This window comes from Tupaia chinensis, unplaced genomic scaffold (genome assembly GCF_000334495.1).
Source record: "Tupaia chinensis unplaced genomic scaffold, TupChi_1.0 Scaffold000434_1, whole genome shotgun sequence".
Lineage (NCBI taxonomy): Eukaryota > Metazoa > Chordata > Mammalia > Scandentia > Tupaiidae > Tupaia > Tupaia belangeri.
Window position 1 is genome coordinate 446,536 of NW_006159939.1, and position 12,701 is coordinate 459,236.

General features: G+C 38.0%; 1 long non-coding RNA gene across 2 annotated transcripts in view; it reads left to right on the plus strand.

The window, feature by feature from the left end:
- LOC102469334 (uncharacterized) overlaps positions 1-12,701 on the plus strand; it is a 79,973-nt gene that overhangs the window by 50,086 nt on the left and 17,186 nt on the right. Inside the window, exons 2-3 of one of the 2 annotated variants that reach the window (XR_335529.2) lie at positions 9,825-10,001; positions 10,943-11,015. This is a non-coding gene — a long non-coding RNA (uncharacterized LOC102469334). Of the gene's footprint in view, positions 1-9,824; positions 10,002-10,942; positions 11,016-12,701 lie in introns of those variants that run through there. The other variant, XR_335530.1, reaches the window with a different exon arrangement.

Sequence of the window (12,701 nt, forward strand, 5' to 3'; positions counted from 1 at the left end):
GGGTAAGTGAGGAGAAGAGGATAGAGAAAGATAGCAAGTGAACAATAGAGAGGCAGGACGTTAGTGAGAAACAGATAGGGCTTATTAACTGTTGATGATGACATGTATAGTATTCTCAACTGGATTGGTCTGAGAAGTATTTCATGATGGGCAAAGTATTTTTACAAGCAAAATGAGAAATAGCAATTGACTGTTTTTAAAAATAATTAGAATAATAAAAATAATGATTGGGGAAAACATAGAAAAGATATTGAACGTTGAGGTGGGAAGATTAATGTCTCTGTACTGACGGACATGCATGGCATTCCCTTTTGAAAATACAATGTAATACACTGTAAAGTTATATGTAATCCAATGTAATATAAAGAAGATTATGATGATGACAATAAAAAATAAAATTAAAAAAAAATGGGAAGCTCACAGAAAAAGAGAGAGGACCCATAACGAACTCAAAACGTTGAGGTGGGAAGATTAATGTCTCTGTACTGACGGACATGCATGGCATTCCCTTTTGAAAATACAATGTAATACACTGTAAAGTTATATGTAATCCAATGTAATATAAAGAAGATTATGATGATGACAATAAAAAATAAAATTAAAAAAAAATGGGAAGCTCACAGAAAAAGAGAGAGGACCCATAACGAACTCAAAAACAGTAGCAAAAACCAACAACAATTAGAGTTAGCTTAGTAGAAAATTGAACAAATGGAGAAAAGGGGAAAAAAAAACTTATTAATCGATAAAACAGGGACCAGCAGATGACGTAATGTTATGGCACTAGACTCACATGTAGTCAATCATGTTTCGAGTTCCAGACCTGGTGGCTTAAAACTCATGAGGGGCGCATGTGCGTGTGTGCCCAAAATCCCAAGAGGAGAATGGAGGAGAAGGGATTGTGGTGTGGTCATCCCCTCGGGGGTTAATTCCTCACTTTCTGTCTTTCTCTCTTTGTCTCTGTCAAGTGCACACACCCTACAGAAAAATCTCTTAAAAGATAAACAAAAAATAAAATAAAGTAAATGAAGCATAATAATTAGAAAACAGAGACATTATTTTTATTTGTAGATGATAAAATACCCAACTCTAAAAAAAAATCCAAGCACTCAACAGCAAAACTATAGAACAAAACCAACTGAACAAAACAAAACAAAAACTTCAGTAAATTTTTTTTTTGAGAGGTTTTTGCTGTAGGGTGCGTGTGTTCGCCAGACAGACAGAGAGAGACAGAGAGACAGAAAGCGAAAAATCACCTCCCCAGGGGGGATGGCTACGCCGCAATCCCTTCTCCTCCATTCTCCTCTCGGGATCTTGGGCACACATGCACACATGCCCGCGCATGAGTTTTAAGCCACCCGGTCCGGGATGCGAACCGTGGTCGACTACATGGGAGTCCAGTGACATAGCCATTACACTAACTGCTGGTCCCAACTTAAGTAAGTTTTAAAATTTCAATACAATAAACAAAAAGAGTAATTTCTCAAATTTGAAAATCAGAAATTATAAAACACAATCTTAAAATGTGCTATTCTGATCAGTATATCAGTTATGAATTGCATTTTGTTGCTAGTTAATAGAACTTGGAAGATGAATAGTTTTTAAATAAATAGCATATTTTTCTATATAAACTATCACAAATTATAAAATAGAATTTTAGAACATTCCATTTAAAATGGTGTTTTAGTTAGGAAATATTTTGCTACTCATAAAGATCGAAAATTAAAAACAATAAAAAGAAAGAAGTTTCTTTCTCCCTCCTTCCCTCTCTTTTAATTTAACATAGGGTGTGATAGAGAAATGGAGTGTGAAGGAGAGGGAGAAACACTCCCCATGAGGGATGGTCATTCCATAGTCCCTTGCCATCTCTTCCTCCTTTCAGAATTTGCATGCACATGCACCCATCATGGTAATATGTTTCAAGCTGCCAGGCCTGGGATTTGAACTGAATAGTCAGCTATATGGGATCCAGCTTCCTATCCAAAACACCATGGAGTCAACCCAGTGAAGTCTCTTCATCTTTCACTAAAAAGATGCCTAGAGATAGGCAGTCTAGGGTTGAGTTGGTTCCACAACTATCAGGCTTTTTCTGTCTCTCTGCTTTGTCATCTATAAAGAATGGTCTTCTGTTTTCAAGTTTGCCCATGATTATAATGACTACTAGAACTCTAACCATCACATTCATGGTCCAAACAGTGGAAAGGCAGAAAGTCAAATAGTGCATGTCTGTGGGAGGTAACTAGACTGGCGGCCTGAGGGTGGTCCCCACTTTCAAAAGCCTTTCTGTGAGTGTCATCTAACAGCCTTCACTTATGTTCTGTTGACCAGAAGTAGCAACAGGCCACATCTGCTGCAAAGGAGACTGGGAAATGTAGACTTTTAACTGAGTAGTTTGCTGCCTTGAATAAAACCAGGATTAATTTTTAAAGGAAAAGGGGAGAAAGGATATTAATGTGGACAACCAGAAATCTCTGCCAAAAATAGTGTTAAAAACTACTTGATATTGGGAACCAGCAGTTAGCGTAATGGCTATGTCGCTGGACTCCCACGTAGTCGACCGCGGTTCGTGTCCCAAAGGATATTAATGTGGACAACCAGAAATCTCTGCCAAAAATAGTGTTAAAAACTACTTGATATTTAGAACTATTAAGGTCTGTTCTTAGGCATATAAAGTAAGATTTGTATAAATACAATTATTGTAAAGTTGAAAGTTTTGAAAGTTGTCTTCCAGTGTAGTTTGAGGTATGATCAATTCTTTGGGTGAGAGATCTGAAGACAGAATGGTTTATGGTCAAAGCTTTGGTTTTTATTTTTAACAATAAATTTGCAAGTGCTTTTTCACTATTAGAAATTTCTAACTTACTAAATAGAAGCAGATTATACATAAACAAATAATAATAGTGTGTTATGAGCCAAGGTTTGTTACTTTTTTTGCTTGTTTGTTACAAGGCTTTATTTTTTTAATATCTTCTTCCTTTTATTTATATATTTTCATTATTATTATTCATACATTAAATCGCTATACATCATTTAGATTGTAAAGAGACTTTACCCAGCATGATTTACACCTCAGTCCAGCCCAGTTGAGACCACCATACACATCCTCGTCAACATATAATAAACCTTATCTGTGTCCCACAAGTGTCTTACCTCTCCATTTCCCCCCCAGATTTCCTAGGCTCTTCCCTCCCACAATTTCTTTCCACTTTGCCTCTAGTGTCCATTACAATTTTTAATACTTTTATATTCGTGAATCTTTCAGGCCCTACCATAGAGTGCAGACAGTCGGTATATGTTAAGTGGAGACATGCAATGTCTCTCTTTCATAGCCTGACTTGCTTCACTCAGCAACGAATTTTCCGTATTCATCCACTTTCTATCAAATTCCAGGCCTTGTTGTTCTTTATGGCTCAATAGTATTCCATGGAGTATATATGCCACACTTTTTCAATCCGTTCATCTGTTTGTAGACATTTGGGTTGGTTCCATGTCTTAGCGATTGTGAATAAGGCTGCAAAGAATATAGATGTGCAAGGGCTTTTCCGACTGAGTGCTCTCCTGTCCTTTGGGTAGATACCCAGGAGTGGAATTGCTGGATCATATGGTAGTTCTATTTGAAGTTTTTTGAGGAACCGCCATATAGTTCTCCACAGGGGCTGAACCAATTTACATTCCCACCAACAGTGTAGGAGTGTTCCCCTTTCACCACATCCCCTCCAGCACTTACCATTATTTGTTTTTTTTGTTTGTTTGTTTTTTTGTTTGTTTTTTGCTATAGGGTGCGTGCGCTCGCCAGACAGACAGAGAGACAGAAAGTGAGAAATCACCCCCCAGGGGAGATGACCACACTACAATCCCTTCTCCTCCATTCTCCTCTCGGGATCTTGGGCACATATGCACGTGCGCCCGGCGTGAGTTTTAAGCCACTGGGTCCAGGATGCGAACTGCGGTCGACTACATGGGAGTCCAGCAACATAGCCATTACGCTAACTGCTGGTCCCTATTTTTTTAATCTCTTGACTGGGGTTAGATGGTTTTGATCTGCATCTCCCTTACAATGAGGGCTGTTGAGCATTTTTTCATATGCTTTTTGGCTGTTCATATGTCTTCTTTACAGAGTTGTTTATTCAGCTCATTTCCCCATCTTCTAATTGGATTAATCATTTTCTTCTGGGTAAACTGCTTAAATTCCCTGTGTATTCTGGTTATCAGTCCCTTATCTGAGGCACAGTTAACATAAATTCTCTCCCATTCAGAGGATTGTCGATTCACACTAATTACAGTGTCCTTTGCTGTACAGAAACTCCTTAATCTGATGTAATCCTGTCTATTTGGGCGATTATTGCCTATGCTTTGGGTGTCTTCCTTAAGAAGCCTTTGCCTACCCCAATGTCTCCCAGATTTTCCCCAGTGTTTTCCACCAGTAGTTTTATAGTTTGTGGTCTGAGATTTGGATCTACAGTCCACTTTGAGTTGATTTTTGTTAGTGGTGACAGGGGTTCAGATTCATCTTTCTCCAGGTGGATACCTAATTTTTCCAGGACCATTTGCTAAAAAGTGTCTTCCTTAAGAAGCCTTTGCCTACCCCAATGTCTCCCAGATTTTCCCCAGTGTTTTCCACCAGTAGTTTTATAGTTTGTGGTCTGAGATTTGGATCTACAGTCCACTTTGAGTTGATTTTTGTTAGTGGTGACAGGGGTTCAGATTCATCTTTCTCCAGGTGGATACCTAATTTTTCCAGGACCATTTGCTAAAAAGGTTTCCCTTTCCCCACTGAATTGACTGCTACCCTTTGTTTGTTATTAATCCACTTCAAAATAAGAAAGTGTGATTCTGAAATCATAATTTTTTAAATTCTAAAATGAGTCTAAAACTCACATGTAAGAATAAGTGGATGGGAAAGTCAAGAAAAAAGTGGAAAAAAGCAGAACAGAGGGAAAACCACACACTGTCAGATTTTTTTTTTAGAGAAATTTTTGCTATATGGCATGTGTGCTCACCAGAGAGACAGAAAGAGACAGACAGAAAATGATAAGTCATCTCCAGGGGATGGCTATGCCATAATTCCTGCTTCTCCATTCTTCTGGAAGGATTTTAGGCACACCCATACATGTGCCTGGCATGAGTTTTAAGCCACTAGGCTAGTTCTCAAACCTGGGTCAACTACATGGGAGTATAGCAACATAACCATTATACCATCTGCTGGTCCCACACATTGTCAGATTTTAATACTCTTAACACAACATTTGAATAAAACACATTGCTTTTTGGAAGGAGGAACCAGATCTTAGTCATAAACCCATGTTGTTATATATTCATGGGTGACATTCTTTGCATGTTTTATCGAGGATAATAGAAGATTAATTGATCACCCTTCTATTCTTTCTTCTTTCTTCTTTTCTTTTTTCTTTTTCTTTTTTTCTTTTCTTTTTTTCTCTTTTTTTTTTTTTTTTTGGAGAGGTTTTTGCTATAGGCCGTGTATGCTCGCCAGAAAGAGAGAGACAGAGAGATAGAAAGCGAGAAATCACCCCCCAGGGGGGATGGCCATGCCACGATCTCTTCTTCTCCATTCTCCTCTCGGGATCTTGGGCACGCATGCACACGCGCCCAGCATGAGTTTAAGCCGCCGGGTCTGGGACTTGAACCGCGGTCGACTACGTGGGAGTCCAGCAACATAGCCATTACGCTAACTGCTGGTCCCTGATCATCCTTCTATTCTGAGGAAAGGTGATTATTATCGTGCTCATTTTGCTACATTTTCCTGGGGCTTCTCTAGAGATTTCAAGGTATCTTTTCATGTTCTGTCATCATGACTTTCTGCTATGGAGACTGTTGTTGGTTGTCTGACCCAGTATCTATTCTTTCTCTTTCTACCTTGAGCTTGTTTAGCACTGTCAATGAAGTGGCAGTGGAAGTGTGTAGCTTCTGGGAAATTTTTATGAAAGACAGCTGTTGTGTGCCCTTTGGCCTTCTGCCACTTCCTCTTCCTGTTGCTTAACATGCAGATGTAATGCATTTGTAAACAGAGTGAATGGGAGAGCCCTTAGATCTCTGTGGGTCTCTATGACACCAGTGTCTCTGTTAGATGCAGCTGAACCCAGTCTTAACAGTCCTTCCTTTTCTTGGTTCTATGCTGAACAATTTAAAGAGTCAAAAGTCACAGGAAAATAGAAGCAGAATTTTAGGCAGAATCTACACTTGGAAGCAGGATCCCAAAGATAGTGAGCAGAAGATTTTCCTGTGCATTGGAAACGAAAGACTCCCCAAGATACCTATTTGTTATATTTTACTATTATATTCTCACAAAATGAAAGTTACCTCTTTCAAATCAGTAGCTTTCACGAGAAATTAGAGCTCCTTATCATAGTAGTATATGGAGAAAATTTTGTGTTTAAAAATGTAAAATGGGGCATAAGTAAATAAAAATTCTGTGGGAGAAATTAGTATGATAACTAAACTTGTAACTCAGAAGCTTGTTTGATAAAGTGTAAATTGTCTAAATAACAGCAAGGCACAGAGAAGTATGCCATTCCTAAATGTTTGCACTTCAGCCATAATTTTGAAATTATGTGTTCTTTAACACAACAAATACTATTTCTTCTGTAAAGACTACTAGCCTGAAAGATAGGAACCCTCATTGCACTCTAGTCTTATATTTTTGTATGTTCTTGTAACTAAACTGATAATAAAATTTCTTAACTCTAAACCAATTGCCCACGCAAGTTAAATGCTCCTGGCAGTGCTGAGGCTTGCCTTCAATGTACACACTGAAAAGAAAGCTAAGAATCAGCTATTTGCTTCTGTAATTTGTAAAGACATCAAGAGTCTCTTTAAACCTTAAATATGCAGGTAACAACCAGAATAGGAATTGTCAGAGGTCTTTTGTCTTCCTCAGGGATGTAAGATAATGGTATTATTTTTACTTTTATCTTCTCTGACCCCAGTGCAAACACATGTACGTGATGGATCAAAACGTTTTAACCTATATGCGTCCTTAACTTTTATTTTTATTGACTTAAGGGATTCTAACTGCCAACATTCATCTTCTTCACTTTCTGAGGATGGTTCTACCTTTGCCAAGGAAGTTTTTCTGAGCCTTGCTGAATTAAGAAGAAAATGGTGGGGGCAAGACAAATACAATGGAAGACTGAAGAGTGGAAGAAGGAATGATAGAAAAGATATACAGACTGCATAGTGTTTGCAAAATGAAAGTATAGACTGAGTTATTTTGAATTTGTTTTTAGTAGCTGAATTATATAATTCGGAGTTATCATTCTTTTTTAAAAAAATCGGTAGAGGGCACATGTACTCACTAGAGAGAGACAGAGAGAGAGAGAGAAAGTGAGAAAGCACCCTACATGGAGAATGGCCCACTCCAATCCCTTCTGCTGTATTTCTCCTTTTGATATTTAGACACATACATACACTCTCTCTCTCTCTCTCCCTCTCTCTCTCTCTCTCTCTCTCTCACACACACACACACACACACACACACACACACAGCATGTTTCTGAAGCCACCAAATTCAACATAGTCAGCCATATGAGATCCAGCCACTATACCCACCACACCACTGACTGGTCTGAGCTATCATTCTTAGAATTAAACCTTCATAACTGTTTAGAAAGTCCCCTCTGAATTAGACTCATATTTTCCAACTATTGAAAACCTATGGTTTAGCATTTTATGACCATTCTATTTCCTTAGATTCTGACAAGCCCCCCTAGGGCATATTTGAAAGTCATTGGGGGATTCACATTTCCCCACCAATCAGGCAACTTTGTCAACTTTTATTATGGTTAAATGATTACAGAGTCAATTGAATGATTTTTAAAAAGTATATTTGTATCTTATAATATATTGGGTTATGCAAAAAGTTATGCCCCTTCCTATCACTGTTACTTGAAATGGAGAGTCCTACAGTGAGAGTTGTAGAGAGGATCCTAGCCAAGACTCTGCAGATCAAGACATAAAGTATAGCCAACTTGAAGGTAGAGCTAATTGGGTTTGGGAGAAGTGAGGAAGAAGGGGCAAAAAGTAAAGACAAGACTGGAAGCAAATGGCTGACCATTGAGGAGAGTTCAGGGTAGTCTCACTGGGTAAAGAAAGCTTTGCGTGCAGCTGTCACCAACACTAAAGGGTCGCAGGAGTTACAAAAGGTCAGAAGCTCTAGCCTGTGGTATACAGACTTTCTCATCTGTCTGTGGGCACAACATTTAAAAGTGGGAGCTGCTTCTTCCCAAGGGTATTTGAATCATGTACTTAATTCTTTAAAAGAATGTAAACAATTTTTAAAGAACTATCCCATTTTTTCTACAGTGGCTGTACTAATTTAACTCCCACCAATAGTGTGAAAGGATTCCCTTTTTACCACAGCCTCACCAGCACGTTTCTAATATTTTTTGATTATATGTATCCTGACTGGGGTTAAGTGGTGTCTCATTGTGGTTTTGATTTGCATTTCCCTAATAATATGAGATGTTGAACATTTTTTCTTATGTGTCTTGGCCATTCATATGTCTTCCTTAGAGAGTTGTCTGTTTAGCTTGTTCGCTCCTTTTTAACTGGGATATTTGTTTTTTGGTGCGTGAACTACTTGAGTTCTTTATATATTCTGGTTACCCTTATTGAAGCTGTTCCATTGGTCTGTGTGTCTGTTTTTGTGCCCGTACCATGCTGTTTGGATTATCACAGCTTTGTAAATGAGTACTGACATGACACAGGGCCAGCAGGTGGTGTGGTGGTTGAAATGCTGGACTCCCACATGATAAACCACTGTTCAAGTTCCAGACCTGGTGACTTGCTTTCTCTCTCACTCTCTCTCTGATGAGCACACATGACCTATAGCAGATTAAAATAATAATAATAAGTAAAATTAAATAAATAATTCTTTTTAAAAATATGAGTACAGTCATTCTGGAAAGCAAAATGGAGATTCCTGAAAAAACAGAAAATAGAACTACCATTTGACTAAGAAAGTTCACTCCTTGATATTTACCCAAAGGACAGGAAAACACCCAGTCCCTGAAAAACATTTGCACATTCATGTTTAGTGCAGCATTATTCTCAATTTCTAAGACATGTAATCAGCCTAAGTGTCCAAGAACTGATGGATAGATTAAAAATCTGTGGCAATTATACTGTGGAGTACTACTCAGCCATAGAAAACAGTGAGACCCTGCCATTTGACTTTAAATGGATGAATATAGAAGATTTAATGCTGAGCAAAGTAAGTCAAAGTATGAAAGGTAAAAGTTGCATATCCCCACTCAATAGACACTGAAGTAAGCACTTTATCGTAAAAATGGAAAGATCGGAAGGGTAGGGAAGATAAGGTAGATATCAGAAGCTGTATGGGAGAAGAGTGGATAGTAGAGGATGGGTGGGAGAGGGTCAGGAAAAAAACTCATCAGATATGAGATTGTAAAATTCTCTGTTGAAAATTATGTTTATGATAATATCCTTGATTGGATTGTTGCATACCGCATGTGTGTCTTGAAAAGTAAATTATGTTTTCTAGAGAAGCACAATGATTGAACGTAAATAACAAATCATAAAATAAAAAAAGAATTATTCTATCTTTATAGCTAAATAGTGCTATTTTTTGATAGGATGTTTCTTATCAAAAAGACATGGTCTTAATTTTCCCTGTATTCTATCTACCCTTTTAGCAGTTTGGTTCAAAAAATATTTATCAGGAGTCAATGTTGTATTTGTAGCTGGAGATATGATAACATATAGGATCTTTTACTGATGCACAGAAATACTTTCAATGTCTAAATATTACAATTCTTGCCACATTTACCTTTTCTATGTTAACTTTACAGAAAATTTTGCGTCATCTCATGAATTATCTAGTCTCTTAACTCAGCACTAGAGGGAGCAAGACCGCAGAAGAAAATCTACAAAATGTGAGCTTCACAATTGTTACAAAGGGTTGAAAATTAAGAAAAAAATGAGAAAAGGTGGCTGAAAGGTGGTAGAATGTGCGACAGCATGTGAAGGTGAGTAACTTCTTTAACTGATCAGTACCTTCTACATGAGGGTAGATAGTGCAAGTTAGGGGTGCTATGTTGAAGAAATGATGTCTTTTGGAGGGAAGTTTTTCCAAGACTGAGACTGAAGTCCAGACATTAAACTGTCCAGAAAATCAGGATACACCACTTGCAAGGACTTTGCTGTCAAGTTTTATTGACAGCAGAAATAAGACAAAAGTACGCAGAACAATTTTATGCCATAAACAACACAATTTTGACCTGATCGCTATAATTAGACCTCTTAAAACAAAGTGCTTCTGGAATAGATGATAATTATGTAATGCAGAGAACATATCGTATTGTCTCTTAGTAAGACCTTTTTTTTTTTAAAGTTCAAGAAATGTTGAATGAAAGATAAAGGATCATGAGGGAAAGATTGCAATACTGAGGACAGAAAAATAACTCATTTATACCCAGTGCCTGTTCTGTGCTTTACATTTGTTGTCACTTACACTTCACCATGACCCTAATGCAGTAGGAAGTTCCAATCATATTTCTCATATCAGCAGACATGCTCAGTATGAGTCAAGTGTTATATTACTAAGTATCTAATCACCACACTATATTTATATACTAAATAGGATCAGAATTGATATAAAACACGGTTAATTTTATTTTTTGGCTTAGTATACACACCCAAAAGTATATAGTATCTAAGAAAAAACTGTAACTTTTGGCTTTTGACATTTATGAGATATGTTTACCCTTCACAAGTAAACAATGTATCTTATTGCCCAAAGAGAAAGCTTAGGCCATATTGTTATTGACTTTAAAAATGGTGGTTTCAGTGTTAACTTATTTGAGCTAATTAAATAGAAGTATCTATTATCAGAAGTCACTGATACTCTATGAAGTCCTGTAATTCCTTGTACCAGTTTGGGTAATTCAGATGTCATTTCCTTTGAAAGGTTTTGTGACATGAATATGTTGATGTGATGTACCCATTCAAGTCCTTCTCAACTCCTGGGGTGCTACTGCCTTGTGAGTAGAGCTTTCTGAACTCACTGATGAGACCAAAAGGCACTATGAATCTGCTTTGTAAGCACAAACTGTGCCTTCTGTTCCCCACTATGGTATTATGGGGCATCTTATTATTGAGTTTATAAAGTGGTGGGTTTTCACAGCACCCTGTAGGAAAGAGAAAACCTTTTGGAGTACACAGTTCCTGAAGCATTTAACTATCCCCCAGTCCCAGACTGAAGGAGGCACTAGACTTAGGTATTCTGTGATCTGGTGTGGCAGTGGGGTGAGAGTGGGGGTTCTAAAAATTGAAAAATACCATTGACTTTTCATCTGGAGATTTCTGAAAACAGAAACCCCCCTGGGGAGGAGATCCACTTAATCAGAAGGTCAGAGAGCATGAGAGTATTATAGTGTCTATAAAATGAGAGATGAGGGCAACCTATCCTAGTTCTCAGAGGGCATGAAAGCCGGCTCTCAAGATTCAGTGTTTGAATTAAGGGATAAAAGAGCCAGGCACTTAGACTGCTGTTCAGTAGAATGTACACACAGAGGGGCTGTGCCTCACAGGTGGAGATTCAGGGAGAGATCAATACTGGCTAAGACAGTTGCATTTTACTACCTCTATATAGACCCCACATCAGCAGAGACTACTGACATCTAACTGCGTCTAATTGAAAACAAAGACTTCCTCCCAACTCTTTGAAGGCTCTTGATCGTGACTTTATCTTTTGTGATTTTCATGCTAGCTTATTTGATGTTGGAACTCCAGTTTCAGGGGCCAGACAAGGGAATGATGTCAGTGGCAGAAGCCTGTGGGGAGGAACAGTACTGGAGGCGGTCAGAGAAAATCGTTGAGCTGGAGAAGGATATCATGGGAAGATGGCTATAAGCTGGATATTACATGTCTTCCTAAGAAGGTTAGGTGACAAAACTCAGTGTGTAGGACTGAATTTAGCAGGAAGGACTGAGGCAGCAGGAAGGAGTGATTAGAAGCTTAGGCCATGGAGCTAAACCACCATATTTTGAATCCTGGCTGCTCCATTTACTAAGCTATGTGACCCTGAGTTATTAGCTGTCCCTACACTAAAAGCTTCTGAGAATTAAGTGGATTAGAACAGCATCTGAATATGAGAAACACTTAACTCAGGTTAGATTTAACAATGATAGTTCTTGTGGGAGAGACCAGATGCAAACTGGAGTGAGATTCCTGTCCTTGAAGTCTTGGTTTGGACCCCTGTAGTCTTGAGTGAACCCTAACCCATCCTTATTGTTGACATTTGTGATGGAGGAAAGCATAGAGAATGCTATGAGACCAAAGTGTTCCAGGAACTAAACTGGAGAAAAGTTGATATCCTTGAGAAGGATAAACAGGAAGAACTCATTACCACTGTAACCGAAATATTAGGTGCACATATTTGTATGTTCTGTGGCCTTCAGATGTGTCTTTTTGCAGTAGCATGAGAAAATTGGTAGGAAAGGTCATTCTTTTATATTTTTCCCCCTATAAAATAATATGTGGGTTCTAGGAAAATTGTAGAGACAGCTGAAATTCAATTTTCTTCAGTTTTTGTTTTATCTGAAAGAAACTGAAATATCCCCATTATACTGAATGAATAACCAGAAATGAGACTAAATATTTCTATTTTGATTTTCTTCCTACTGTAGAAGTACTGATGTACTACTACCCTTCCTAAAGGTTATAAA